This window comes from Phocoena phocoena, chromosome 5 (genome assembly GCF_963924675.1).
Source record: "Phocoena phocoena chromosome 5, mPhoPho1.1, whole genome shotgun sequence".
Classification (NCBI taxonomy): domain Eukaryota; kingdom Metazoa; phylum Chordata; class Mammalia; order Artiodactyla; family Phocoenidae; genus Phocoena; species Phocoena phocoena.
In genome coordinates, this window is record NC_089223.1 from 34,009,045 (window position 1) to 34,024,336 (window position 15,292).

The 15,292-nt window shown below is 39.7% G+C and overlaps 1 pseudogene; it reads left to right on the forward strand.

Moving 5' to 3' along the window:
- Positions 1–1,242: 1,242 nt before the first annotated feature.
- The window catches only part of LOC136123137 (hsp90 co-chaperone Cdc37-like), a 61,460-nt pseudogene continuing 47,410 nt past the window's right edge, over positions 1,243–15,292 (forward strand).

Below are 15,292 nucleotides of genomic sequence, written 5' to 3' on the forward strand. Positions count from 1 at the left end.
TCCGGCATTTAGACTCAAACTGAAACAATGGCTTTTCCTGGGTCTTGAGCCTGCCATCCCTCGGAATGGAACTATGCCATTGGCCCTTCTGATTCTCCAGCTGCCCACTTGCCCTGAAGACTTGTCAGCCACTGTAATCAAGTGAGCCAATTCCTTAAAATAAATCTCTCTCTTTATATACATATATCTATAGCAATATCAATATCTATCTATCTATTATATATATATATATATATATATATATATAAAAAACGGAATTTTGGGGTCTGTTTTCTGGAGAACTCTGAGGTATACAAATACCTGGATATCTTCCCCACCAACTTCCCTCTCATTGCCAGGCCAGCAGAGAGCGGACACGAGGAGCGAAGAGTGGGATATTATTGTACCTCTCTTTGGTCTCCTGTTGTTTCTCCCTACTTTGTGGCTCTTTGATGTTAACATGAGGTGGAGGCTGGTGTGAGGTGGAGATATATGTTGGCCAAAAGGTATTGGATAGAGAAATTTAGCAGGGGGAGATGTCTCAAGTTTATCGGTGCCTGTATAGAAAGTTGATTATCAGATTATCTTTGTGTTTCATTTGTTAATTTCTCAGGTTAAAAAGTTTAACTTGTAGGCTTTGTATAGTTGCTGTAAGATTGTTTAATTATTACTTACCATACTTTTTTTATACCAAAATTTAGATGATAGATAAAAATAAAGCCAACACTGTCTTCTGTCTGCTTTTAGGACTTATTTCTTATTAACACTTATTACCCCCCCCTTTTTTTTTTTTTTTGCAGTACGCGGGCCTCTCACTGTTGTGGCCTCTCCCGTTGCGGAGCACAGGCTCTGCACATACAGGCTCAGTGGCCATGGCTCATGGGCCCAGCCGCTCCGCGGCATGTGGGATCTTCCCGGACCGGGCCACGAACCCGTGTCCCCTGCATCGGCAGGCGGACTCTCAACCACTGCGCCACCAGGGAAGCCCCTTATTACTCCTTTTTACTGGGAGTGAAGTATTCCTGAGAGAATCCCAGGCAGAGGACAGCCAGCTCTAGCTCTGCTGACCCCGAAACTTGTCTTCTTTCTCCCTCCAAAAGCTGACTCAGTCACTCTGACTGGTCCTTGGTCTTCATCCTCTCAGTTTTGTTCAGCTAAATAAATATTTGTGGGGCATCTGCTATTCATTAGGCACAGAGCTAGCTTTTAGAAGTTCACCTCCTAGTGGGGGAGACAAACTCGTGAGCAAGAACAGTTGAGTAAATGTTGGTCAGCACTCTGATAGATGCGTGCACGGACAGGTCTACCCATGACACTTGTGGGGCCCAGGGCAAGAATGAGACCATGTTCCACATGTCTAAAGATTGGAAATTTGTAAATCTAACTACCAGAGCATTGCCAAATAAGGTATGTGCTATCCTCCTCCCTTGATAAATATACCTATATGACCAGATTTGAATCTAGAAATATGGCTTCTTGGAGTTCTACACAGAAACATGACATTGAAGGAAAGCCAGTCCCTGACCTATAACCCAACCCCTTCCCTTCCCAGTCCTGGTTACCACTCGCTGTGGGGGGCCTTGCAAACATGCATATGGACACCTTAGCCTAAATGTGCAGAGTGCATCCATGTGGACATTAACAGCTGGCCTTTGGCTACCTCTCAGCCTAAGGGTGCACACCCCAAGGCCTTGGAAATCGGCTCTGGACCATTTGTACAGAGAATTCTGTGCCCAGGGAACCTAAAGCAAAATCTGAAAGGGATGGGTGGGGCTCTGGGTAAGCATCTCCACTTGACCCTGAGGAGTCCTCAGAGGATCAGAGCCCTGGAAAGCTTGGACCTGTGGTAGGGGTTTCTTGGCATAGAACACAGGTGAGCACAGATACTGTCACAAGGTACAATAGGTGTGTCGAGGAGGACACTTAGCAGAAGAAAAAGAGTCAGGGAAGACTTCTGAGAGGAAATAATATCTGAGCTAAAATATTGAAGGGGAAGGTAGCCAGATAAACAAAGGTGGACAGGCCATGATAAGCTGAACAATCAGCAGGGGCGCGTTTGTAGAGACGTGACAGGGCACAATGTCTCCATGTGAGGAACTAGGAGGGCAGCACATTCGTCTTTGCCAGTGGGAGTCTGTAGGAGCAAACACCTAGCAATCGTGTGGTATTTGAATTTATAAATTTGAACTCTTTAGACATGGGCTTCATTCTTGCCCCCAAACTCACCTAGAGCTTGAGTTTAATCTGCAGGTTGTAGGGACCCTGACAAGTCTTCACTTCTGGACCTGCCTATGGTTTATACTGTGATCTTTTCAGCAACTTTGGGCCCCAAAGCATCATCCACTCAGGGTTTCTGCTCTAGGCCACTGTTCTGGCTCCAGAGCACTCGGGAGCTCTCTTGCAGTCAGAGCTCTCTTGCAGTCAGATCTCTGGCAGCAAACTTCTGTTGCCAGTCTTGGCAGTAGCCATAGTTTCACTCTTTGGTTCTACCTGAACCTTTTTGCAACATGATGTGCTATTGTTATATTTCCTCCTCTCTTCTTTCTTTCTAAGACATTTCTGGCACAATCTATCCATCCATCACCTATCCTATCAGGTGTTTAACAGCGATCATATGCTCACATTGCCTTTACCGAAACACAACCAGCATATAAATTCAAGAATTTTAGTCAGGGTTTCCCTGGTGGCACAGTGGTTAAGAAACCACCTGCTATTTCAGGGGACATGGGTTCGAGCTCTAGTCTGGGAAGATCCCATATGCTGTGGAGCAACTAAGCCCGTGCGCCACAACTACTGAGCCTGCACTCTAGAGCCTGCGTGCCACAATTACTGAGCCTGAGTGCCACAACTACTGAAGCCCACATGCCTACAACCTGTGCTCTTCAACAAGAGAAGCCACCGCAATGAGAAGCCCATGCGCACCGCAACGAAGAGTAGCCCCTGCTCGCCGCAACTAGAGAAAACCCTGCGCAGCAATGAAGACCCAATGCAGCCAAAAATAAACAAAACAAAACAAACAAACAAACAAAAGAAGTGTATGCATTTGGATCTTTATCAGTTTTGGTCACTGATATATTCCAAGCCATTAGAGCAAAGCTTTGCACTTGGATGAAGAACAAATGATGAAATGCCCTTTCTTCTTCTTTGCCTGACTTGACAGTTTTTAATTAGGCTTTAAAACCTGTGTGTGGACTTCACATCCAGAAGACTCCCATTCTGCTTTGGCCCAGAACTTTGTACACACCTCAGTCCTTAGCATTTGTCTGCAGGTTGACTTTTTGAATCTTCTGCTGTGTTTTAGGCCCCTAAGCTCTGAGTTTTTTTGCTTATCTCTGTACCTTTAGTTCTTATTATCACAGCTCTCAGAACATACTGAGTAAATAACAAATGTTTGTGAATGGATGTCTTACCATGATATCTCCTCTGAACTTCAAGCCAAATACCCAAGTAAAATCAACTATGGGTGTTTCAAAGACATCCCAGTGTCATGTTCTTTCCCTAAATTTTCATGTGGCTCACTCTACCCAATGTCATTTCCTATCACCCTGTCAAAATATAGCACCTCTTCTAATTACTTTCTCTGTTTTATTGCAGTTAGCCTGACATAAAAATTTATTGAATTCTGAGAGTCTAAAAATGACTCTGGCATATAATTGACATTCAGTAAGTATTGGTAAATCAATGAATACCAAATCACAGCTCTCTACAAACCTGGTTATTGCTTCCACTGTTTCCCATCAGAGTGAATGTCACCAACCTTCACCAAGTTACTCAAATCAGAAAGCCCGCAGTCATTCTTTCTTATGGTTTATTTTTAAAATTTAAGATATAACTAACATTTTATAGAATACACAGCCATTATATGTTCAGTTTTATGAGTTTTGGCAGTTATTTACCCATATAACAATTACCCAAAACAAGATAGAGGACATTTCCATCACTTAGAAATGTCTGTTGTGCTCTTTTCCAGTCAACCCATTCCCCAGAACCAATGAGTTTCTGACTTCTGCCACCATAGAGTCACTCTGTCTACGTTTTTTAACTTCATTTAAATGAAAGCATACAGTAGGCACTCTTTTGTGTCTGGATTCTTTTGCTTAACATATTTTTTTGTTTAACACATTGTAGTGAGTGTTACTGTATTCGTCAGCAATTTGTTCATTTTTATTGTTGAGCAGTATTCCATTCCATGAATATATCATAATTTGTTTATCCATTCCCTATGACTGGTACTGAGATTGTCTCCAGTTTGGGGTTATTATGAGTAAGACTTCTGTGAACATTCTTGTGCAGTCTTTTGGGAGGGACATGTTTTTATTTCTTTTGGGTAAATACCTAAGAATGTGCAGGGTTGGGGGTCCCCGAGACCACCCTCAGGTTCAATAATTCACTAGAAGGACACACAGAACTCAGCAAACTATTATGCACATGGTTATGGTTTATTGTGGTTTAAATATTAAAATTAGCAATGGGAAAAGACTGAGAGAGCAGAGTCCAGGAGAGACCAGGTGTGAGCGTCCAGTTGTTTTTTCCCAGTGGAATCAAATGACAGTGCTTAGGCATTGATGTGTGATAATATGTACAAGGTATTTCCAACCAGGGAAGCTCACCTGATCCTTGGTGTCAGGTTTTTTATTAGTGGTTGGCCATGTAGACACAGATGACTGTTCACATGGTGACTTTGGTTTCCAGCCCCTCCAGAAGGCAAGCTGTGTAACCCCCATAAATCACACTGCCCCACACATAAAACTATCTGGCATGGTTCAAGGCAAACAAAGACACTCCTACTAGACAGGATATTTCAAAGGCTAAAAGATTACCACCCAGAGTTGGGGGCAAAGAGCCAAACCTGTCTTTGGGCAAGATTAATCCCTTATTGCACAGAGTATAACTGCTAGGTCATAGTAGGTTTGTGTTCAACTTTATAAGAAACTAGAAAATAGTTCTCCAAGTGGCTGTACCTTTTTACATTCCCACCAGTAGTCCAGTTGTTTCACATCTGTACCAACATTCGGTATTGTCGGTCTTTTTTATTTTAGCCATTGTTAGTAGTTGTGAATAGACTTTCATTGTGGTTTTCATTTTCATTTTCCCTGATGATTAATAATGTGGGTACCTTTTAATGTTCTTTTAGTACAAATCATTGGACATTTTTGTATATCTTCTCAGAAGTCATTCTTGACACTTCTCTTGCCTTTACAGTCTATATCCAATCCTTTATCAAGCCTTCTTGATTTTATCTCCTAAATAGCTCTCAAAACTCTGCTTTTCTCCATCTCTACCATCACCACCCTAAACTGAGCCCCTTGGATCTCTGTCCTGGGTTCCTGTGGTGACTCTTTAGTGCTTTACCTACATCCATGGTGACCACCCTCTGATCCATTCTCTATTACAGCTGGAATGATCCACTGAAAAGTTAATTCCTATTTTATAATCCTTCCTATACACACCAAAATAAGCAAAAACAAACAAGCAATACAAACTTCATTGCCTACCCATTTCTCTTAGGACAAAGCATTTCCTAGCATGATGGATAAAACCTTGCAATCTCAAGCCCTCTTATACTCTCCAGCCTTCTTTTCCATCCTTCTCACCGTTGCTTTCTATACTGTAGTCATATTGGCCTTCTTTCTATCCCTTGTTTTAAGCTCTGGCTCTCCCTTACCATAGAGTTTATATTTTTACTGTTACTTAATGCCTGGAGATTCTCCTTCCCTCTCTTTTACAGTAAGTTAACTTCTTCTCATCTCATAGTTCAACTGAAGTCTCACTCACTTAGAGAAGCCTTCCACAACCTCCATGACTAGGTCGAATTCCTCACTGATAGGTACTCCTGGCTCTCTATGTAGCTCTTCTGAGGAAGATTTATCACAGCTACAATTTTAAATTTATTTGTATGATTTTTTATTAGTCTCTCTCTCTCTCTGAAGTAGAGAAGGACTCTCAGTGGTGTGCTGGAACCAACTCTAAGAACCTGTTATGGGCATATTTTCCCAACTCCACTATCAGAGGCGGCACATTGATAGCTTGAAGTTAACCAGCGTGCATGTATTTACACCATAGAAATTGGCAAGTGCTATAGACTAAGGTTTTCTTCCCCTTCCTGGAGAGTGGGTAGTTTAAATGTTTACCAGCACACTACTGGAAGAATCAAGTACTTTTTTTCTCCATCACTGTATCCTCAGGAGAAGAAAGTCTTTGGCCACAATGATTTATCAATCAATATTTGTTAAATAAGTGAATAATTCAGTACCCTGGGCTCTCCAACCCCCTTGGGATTGCTTTTTTGCTCTTTCTCATCTAACTCTCCTAAATATTTTGAAAGGTGAGGCATTGGACAGTGGTCTGTTTACTATTGAATATTTTTGACTGGGTTGCAGCAATAAAAATATTAATTTTGTATTTATAATTGTTAGTTTTTTTCTGGATGGCCTATGGAATAGGTTTTCTCTCTTCTCCCATGCCCCAAATTTGCTGGCTCTTCAAAGGCCACCTCGTTTATTCAGGCAGACTAAAAGACCCAGCATGAGACAAATGGGACCTAACAGGAGACAGAGCATATACACCAACAGAGAGAATACATAAAAATTTACATGGAGTGTACCATGTAATAGAAACCACTTAAAATTCCATTTCTGCTCTTCTGATTCAAGCCCTTCTGGAGTATTTTCTTTGGCATGTGTAGAGAACATGGAGAACATTTCAGGGAGAACAGTTCAGGGCTCAGTTTAAGCTGTTAACCAAGTTAATTGCTGCCTGTGGGGATGCAACATGATATCGCGCTAGTTTTTTCACGTTTTAGTCATTCCATTCTACTGTTTTAATTTTTGCCATGACATCATGTGGTAACAAGCCAATTGTATTATTGTTTGTAATATTTCATATTTTTCTTTAAATTGAGCAACTTTTAAACACATAAATTAATTAATTTATTTATTTATTTATTGCGATACGCGGGCCTCTCACTGTTGTGGCCTCTCCCATTGCGGAGCACAGGCTCCGGACCCTGCTCCGCGGAGCAGGCTCAGCGGCCATGGCTCACGGGCCTAGCCGCTCCGCAGCATGTGGGATCTTCCCGGACCGGGGCACGAACCCGTGTCCCCTGAATTGGCAGGTAGACTCTCAACCACTGTGCCACCAGGGAAGCCCCATAAATTTATTTTTAAAGGCATTTTGTATCATGCTTTTAAATGTTTTATTCCCCCAAGTTCACATTAAACTAACACATAGAAGATGTACACCAAAATGTCATCTTATGTACTGCCAGTAGTATCCCTAGCACACTTTGGGAAAAAAATAATAACATAGAACATGGATTTTGGAGTTATCTACATTTGTTTTGGTATCTTAGATCTCCCAGAAGGTCAAATTACCTCTCTGGGACTTAGATTATTTATCTGTAAATGCAGCCCCCTGACTTCCAGGGGAGGATAGTAAGTAAGATGATGTACAGAACCGGATGACCAAGGGGTGGAGCTCATAGGAGATGCTCCATAGATTAATTTATTTTTCCATTTACTACTCGACTTTATTACTGGTTCAATCATCTCTTTCTGGCTCTTACTAAAGCATACTTTTACTGGGATGCAATTTTTACATAATAAAATGCATAAATCTTAGGTGTATACATATCAGCACTTGTTCATTATTGGTTCTAGATTTACTGTTTGAACTGAATGTCTGAACATCTGACCTCTGGTATCAGATCTGGTATTTACGAAATGATTGATTTTAGAAGCATCATGACTTCTTTATTCATACAAAGAATGCTGTATGAATCTGACTTAAGAGTACTGAATATTTACAATTATGAAGTACAGCTCAAGCATTCTTGTTTAGTAACATTCTTTCCGTTATTCTTTTTTTAAAATTTTTAAATTAAATTCAATTTATTTTTTTTATACAGCAGGTCCTTATTAGTCATCAATTTTATATATGTCAGTGTATACATGTCAATCCCAATCGCCCAATTCATCACACCACCCCACCCATCCCCCACTGCTTTCCCCCCTTGGGGTCCATAAGTTTGTTCTCTACATCTGTGTCTCAATTTTGCCCTGCAAACCAGTTCATCTGTACCATTTTTCTAGGTTCCACATATATACGTTAATATACGATATTTATTCTTCTCTTTCTGACTTACTTCACTCTGTATGACAGTCTCTAGATCCATCCACATCTCTACAAATGACCCAATTTCATTCTTTTCTATGGCTGAATAATATTCCATTGTATATATGTACCACATCTTCTTTATTCATTCCTCTATCGATGGGCATTAAGGTTGCTTCCATAAGGTTGCTTCCACTATTGTAAATAGTGCTGCAATTAACATTGGGGTGCATGTGTCTTTTTGAATTATGGTTTTCTCAGGGTATATGTCCAGTAGTGGGATTGCTGGGTCATATGGTAATTCTATTTTTAGTTCTTTAAGGAACGTCTATACTGTTCTCCATAATGGCTGTATCAATTTACATTCCCACAAAGAGTGCAAGAGTGTTCCCTTTTCTCCACACCCTCTCCAGCATTTGTTGTTTGTAGATTTTCTAATGATGCCCATTCTAACTGGTGTGAGATGATACCTCATTGTAGTTTTGATTTGCATTCCTCTAACAATTAGTGATGTTGAGCAGGTTTTCATGTGCTTCTTGGCCATCTGTATGTCTTCATTGGAGAAATGTCTATTTAGGTCTTCTGCCCATTTTTAGATTAGGTTGTTTTTTTTTTTTTTTAATATTGAGCTACATGAGCTGTTTATATATTTTGGAGATTAATCCTTTTTCCATTGACTCATTTGCAAATATTTTCTCCCATACTGAGGGTTGTCTTTTCATCTTGTTTATGGTTTCCTTTGCTGTGCAAAAGCTTTGAAGTTTCATTAGGTCCCATTTGTTTATTTTTGTTTTTATTTCCATTACTCAAGGAGGTGGGTCAAAAAAGATCTTGCTGTGATTTATGTCAAAGAGTGTTATTCCTATATTTTCCTCTAGGAGTTTTATAGTGTCTGGTCTTACATTTAGGCCTCTAATCCATTTTCAATTTATTTTTGTGTGTGGTGTTAGGGAGTGTTCTAATTTCATTCTTTTACATGGAGCTGTCCAGGTTTCCCAGCACCACTTATTGAAGAGACTGTCTTTCTCCATCATATATCCTTGCCTCCTTTGTCATGGAATAGTTGACCATAGGTGTGTGAGTTTATCTCTGGGCTTTCTATTTTGTTCCATTAATCTATGTTTCTGTTTTTGTGCCAGTACCATATTGTCTTGATTACTGTAGCTTTGTAGTATAGTCTGAAGTCAAGGTGTCTGATTCCTCCAGCTCCGTTTTTATCCCTCAAGAATGCTTTGGCTATTCGGGGTCTTTTGTGTTTACATACAAATTTTAAGATTTTTTTGTGTTAGTTCTGTAAAAAATGCCATTGGTAATTTGATAGGGATTGCATTGAATCTGTAGATTGCTTTGGGTAGTATAGTCATTTTTACAATATTGATTCTTCCAATCCAAGAACATGGTATATCTCCCCACCTGTTGGTATCATCTTTAATTTCTTTCATCAGTGTCTTATAATTTTCTGCATACAGGTCTTTCTCTCCCTAGGTAGGTTTATTCCTAGGTATTTTATTCTCTTTGTTGCAATGGTAAATGGGAGTGTTTCCTTAATTTCTCTTTCAGATTATTCATCGTTAGTGTATAGGAATGCAAGAGACTTCTGTGCATTAATTTTGTATCCTGCAAATTTACCAAATTCATTCATTAGCTCTAGTAGTTTTCTGGTGACATCTTTAGGATTCTCTATGTATGGTATCATGTCATCTGCAAACAGTGACAGTTTTACTTCTTCTTTTCCAATTTGTATTCCTTTTATTTCTTTTTCTTCTCTGATTGCTGTGGCTAGGACTTCCAAAACTATGTGGAATAATAGTGGTGAGACTGGACATCCTTGTCTTGCTGCTGATCTTAGAGGAAATGGTTTCAGTTTTTCACTATTGAGAATGATGTTTGCTGTGGGTTTGTTGTATATGGCCTTTATTATGTTGAGGTAGTTTCCTTGTTTGCCCACCTTCTGGAGAGTTTTATCATGAATGGCTGTTGAATTTTGTCAAAACTTTTTCTGCATCTATTGAGATGATCATATGGTTTTTATTCTTCAACTTGTTAATATGGTTTATCGTATTGACTGATTTATGTATATTGAAGAATTCTTGCATCACTTGGATAAATCCCACTTGATCATGGTGTATGATGCTTTTAATGTGTTCTTGGATTCTGTTTGCTAGTATTTTGCTGAGGATTTTTGCATCTATGTTTATCAGTGATATTGGTCTGTAATTTTCTTTTTTTTTGTAGTATCTTTGTCTGGTTTAGGTATCAGGGTGATGGTGGCCTCGTAGAATGAGTTAGGGGGTGTTCTTTCCTCTGTTATTTTTTGGAAGAGTTTGGGAAGGATGGGTGTTAGCTCTTTTCTAAATGTTTGCTAGAATTCACCTGTGAGGCCATCTGGTCCTGGACTTTTGTTTCTTGGAAGATTTTTCATCACAGTTTCAATTTCATTACTTGTGATTGGTCTTTTCATATTTTCTGTTTCTTCATGGTTCAGTCTAGGAAGGTTATACCTTGCTAAGAATTTCTCCATTTCTTCCAGGTTGTCCATTTTATTGGCATAGAGTTGCTTGTAGTAGTCTCTTAGGATGCTTTGTATTTCTGAGGTGTCTGTTGTAACTTCTCTTTTTTCATTTCTAATTTTATTGACTTGAGTCCTCTCTATATTTTTCTTGATGAGTCTGACTAATGGTTTATCAATTTTGTTTATCTTCTCAAAGAACCAGCTTTTAGTTTTATTGATGTTTGCTATTGTTTTCTTTGTTTCTATTTCATTTATTTCTGCTCTGATATTTATGATCTTTCCTTCTACTAATTTTGGGTTTTGTTTCTTCTTTCTCTAGTTCCTTAGGTGTAAGGTTAGATTGTTTATTTGAGATTTTTCTTTTTTCTTGAGGTAGGCTTATATAGCTATAAACTTCCCTCTTAGAACTGCTTTTCTGCATCCCATAGGATTTGGATCATCATGTTTTCATTGTAATTTGTCTTTAGATATTTTATTTTTCCTCTTTGATTTCTTCAGTGATATCTTGGTTATTTAGTAATGTAGTGTTTAGCCTCCACGTGTTTGTGGTTTTTACGTTTTTTTCCCTGTAATTCATTTCTAATCTCATAGTGTTGTGGTTAGAAAAGATGCTTGATTTGATTTCAATTTTCTTAATTTTACTGAGGCTTGATTTGTGACCCAAGATGTGATCTATCCTGGAGAATGTTCCATGTGCACTTGAGAAGAAAGTGTAATCTGCTGTTTTTGGTAGGAATGTCCTATAAATACCAATTAAATCTATCTGGTCTATTGTGTCATTTAAAGCTTCTGTTTCCTTATTTATTTTCATTTTGGATGATCTGTCGTTTGGTGTAAGTGAGGTTTTAAAGTCCCACCCTATTATTGTGTTACTGTCAATTTCCTCTTTTATAGCTGTTAGCAGGTGCCTTATGTATTGGGGTGCTCTTATGTTGGGTGCATATATATTTATAATTGTTATATCTTCTTCTTGGATTGATCCCTTGATCATTATGTAGTGTCTTTCCTTGTCTCTTGTAACATTCTTTATTTTAAAGTCTGTTTTATCTGATATGAGTATTGCTACTCCAGCTTTTTTAAAATTTCCTTTTGCATGGAATATCTTTTTCCATTCCCTCACTTTCAATCTGTATGTGTCCTTAGGTCTGAAGTGGGTCTCTTGTAGACAGCATATAGATGGGTCTTGTTTTTGTATCCATTCAGTGAGCCTGTGTCTTTTGGTTGGAACATTTAATCCATTCACATTTAAGATAAATATCGATATGTATGTTATTACCATTTTCTTAATTGTTTTGGGTTTGGTTTTGTACGTCCTTTTCTCCTCTTGTGTTTCCCACTTAGAGTTCCTTTACCATTTGTTGTGCAGCTGGTTTGGTGGTGCTGAATCTTCCTAGCTTTTGATTGTCTGTAAAGCTTTTGATTTCTGCATCAAATCTGAATGAGATCATTGCAAGGTAGAGTAATCTTGGTTGTAGTTTCTTTCCTTTCATCACTTTAAGTATATCATGTCACCCCCTTCTGGCTTGTACAGTTTCTGCTGAGAAATCAGCTGTTAAGCTTATGGGAGTTCCCTTGTATGTTATTTGTCATTTTCCCCTTGCTGCTTTCAATAATTTTTCTTTGTCTTTAATTTTTGCCAGTTCGATTACTATGTGTCTCTGCATGTTTCTCCTTGGGTTTATCCTCTATGGGACTCTCTGCACTTCCTGGACTTGGGTGGCTATTTCCTTCTCCATGTTAGGGAAGTTTTTGAGTATAATCTCTTCAAATATTTTCTCGGGTCCTTTCTCTCTCTCTTCTCCTTCTGGAACCCCTATAATGCGGATGTTGTTGCATTTAATGTTCTCCCAGAGGTCTCTTAGGCTATCTTCATTTGTTTTCATTCATTTTTCTTTATTCTGTTCCACAGCAGTGAATTCCACCATTTTGTCTTCCCAGTCACTTATCCATTCTTCTGCCTCAGTTAGTCTGCTATTGATTCCTTCTAGTGTAGTTTTCATTTCAGTTATTGTATTGTTCATCTCTGTTTGTTTGTTCTTTAATTCTTCTAGGTCTTTGTTAAACATTTCTTGCATCTTCTCCATCTTTGCCTGCATTGTTTTTCCGACATCCTGGATCATCTTCAGTATCATTCTGAATTCTTTTTCTGAAAGATTGCCTATCTCCACTTCATTTAGTTGTTTTTCTGGGGTTTTATCTTGTTCCTTCATCTGGTATATAGCCCTCTGCCTTTTCATCTTGTCTGTCTTTCTGTGAATGTGGTTTTTGTTCCACAGTCTGCAGGATTGTAGTTCTTCTTGCTTCTGCTGTCTGCCCTCTGGTGGATGAAGCTATCTAAGAGGCTTGTGCAAGTTTCCTGATGGGAGGGACTGGTGGTGAGTAGAGCTGACTGTTGGTCTGGTGGGTAGAGCTCAGTAAAACTTTAATCCACTTGGCTGCTGATGGGTGGGGCTGTGTTCCCTCCCTGTTTGTTGTTTGGCTTGAGTCAACCTAACACTGGAGCCTACCTGGGCCCTTTGGTGGGGCTAATTTCTGTCTCTGGGAGGGCTCAAGCCAAGGAGTACTTCCCAGAACTTCTGCTGTCAGTGTCTTTGTCCCTGCGGTGAGCCACAGCCACCACCCGCTTCTGCAGGATACACTCCAAAACTAACAGGTAGGTCTGGTTCAGTTTCCCCTGGGGTCACTGCTCCTTCCCCTGGGTCCCAATACACAAACTACTTTGTGTGTGCCCTCCAAGAGTGTAGTCTCTGTTTCCCCCAGTCCTGTCTAAGTCCTACAATCAAATCCCACTCCCATTAGCCTTCAAAGTCTGATTCTCTAGGAATTCCTCCTCCCATTGCTGGACCCCCAGGTTGGGAACCTGATGTGGGGCTCAGAACCTTCACTCCAGTGGGTGGACTACTGGGGTATAAGTGGTCTCCAGTCTGTGAGTCACTCACCCAGCAATTATGGGATTTGATTTTACTGTGATTGCGCCCCTCCTACCATCTCACTGTGGCTTGTCCCTTGTCTTTGGATGTGGGGTATCTTTTTGGTGAGTTCCAGTGTCTTCCTTTCAATGATTGTCCAGCAGCTAGTTGTGATTCTGGTGTTCTCACAACAGGGAGTTAGAGCACGTCCTTCTACTCCACCATATTGGTTCCTAATCCTCTTTCTGTTATTCTTATCTTCAACGTGAAGGCTGGGGTTTTCTAATGTGGACAAATCTGTAAGTTGTTATCCATACTTTGCTCAGAATGCATAGCAGCCTTGCTCCATGTGAAACACTTAACCATCAGCAACTTGCAATTCGGAATCAGCAGCTCTCTGGAGGCAGATTCAGACTTGTAAAATAATCATGCAAGGGTTGTTGATTTGTGTTTCTGCCTCAAACTGCAAGAAATTAGCAATTAGCCACCTTTGGGATACTTCCACAGCTGCATCTTGATTCATGATCAGTCAAAAGCAGAAATCAAGAATTATGATAAAAGGAGCCATGCTTAGATACCAGGTTGCCTAAAACCAGCTCAATCCATCCATCAACAAAATGCATTGTTTGCCTACTGTGAACTTGGTCATTCTGGTACCGCCTCTGCCAAAACCCTCCCTGACCACACCAGTCCTCACAGACCTCTCTCCTCTTAGTCCTACATTCGTGGACTTGCTGGTCTGTTAACCCCACCACAATGAACTCTTCTCATGGGACCACGTCCTTCATGAGGGCAGTGTGTAACCTTGGGAAACACTGTATCTTTGGTACTATTTTGTGAGGGGGCATGTCTTGTTTTCATAAGTTCTACCCCTTAATGGCCACATAGAATCATGATCAATTCAGTGGAAGTTTGGGGGGAAAATATCCTGTTTAACAAAAGAAGAACTTTCTTACAGGCAGAAAAATCTACCAGTTAGATGGCTGCCCCTAAGAGGGTGAGTATCCTCCAAATGGGTATTGTTCAAGCAAATACTACACAATCATCTGACAGTGAGGATGTAGACAGATAATTGAAAAGTTTGGAAGGGCAGTTAGACTGGTTGAGCTCCAATTCCCTTTATATATAGATTCTATAATTCTATGCATTCCAAAGTACACTGAATGCTTACCAGCACAAGGGATAAACAGTAGAGCTGGAGAAACAAGATCTACAAACCTAAATAATTAATAAGTAGGTTCTTGTAAAAAAACAGCATTCTTCACTGACATACTAATAAAGCATAAAGTTAACTATTGTATTAGCTATTCACTTAAAAATACTTCAATATAGAGAGTGGGACATTATGGCTGTCATTATTAGTCAGGTTAAGCCACGACACAAGTCGTCCTGGTATATTCACTGGATCAGCTAGCATTTCCAATCAGGAAGCCCATATTCCAGAGGTAACATCTATAAATGCTTCTTTTATCCAGAGGGGCAGAGGATTTGTGGAGACTGTGAACCCTGGAATCAGACTGCCTCCATTGGAATCCTGGCTCTTTTATTTACTAGTTATAAAATCTCAGGAATTTAACTTACGTGCACTTCAGTTTCTGAATCTGTAAAATGGGAATAATACTAGTGGCTGCCTTATAGGCTGCTAAGAGGATTAAATGAATTAATATGGATATCATTTTTAGAGTAGTATATGCCACGCAGTAAATGCTGTATAAGTGTTAAACAAATAAAATCAGTTCACATCAGATATCTTGCTTAATAACATGCTAAATGTCAGAAA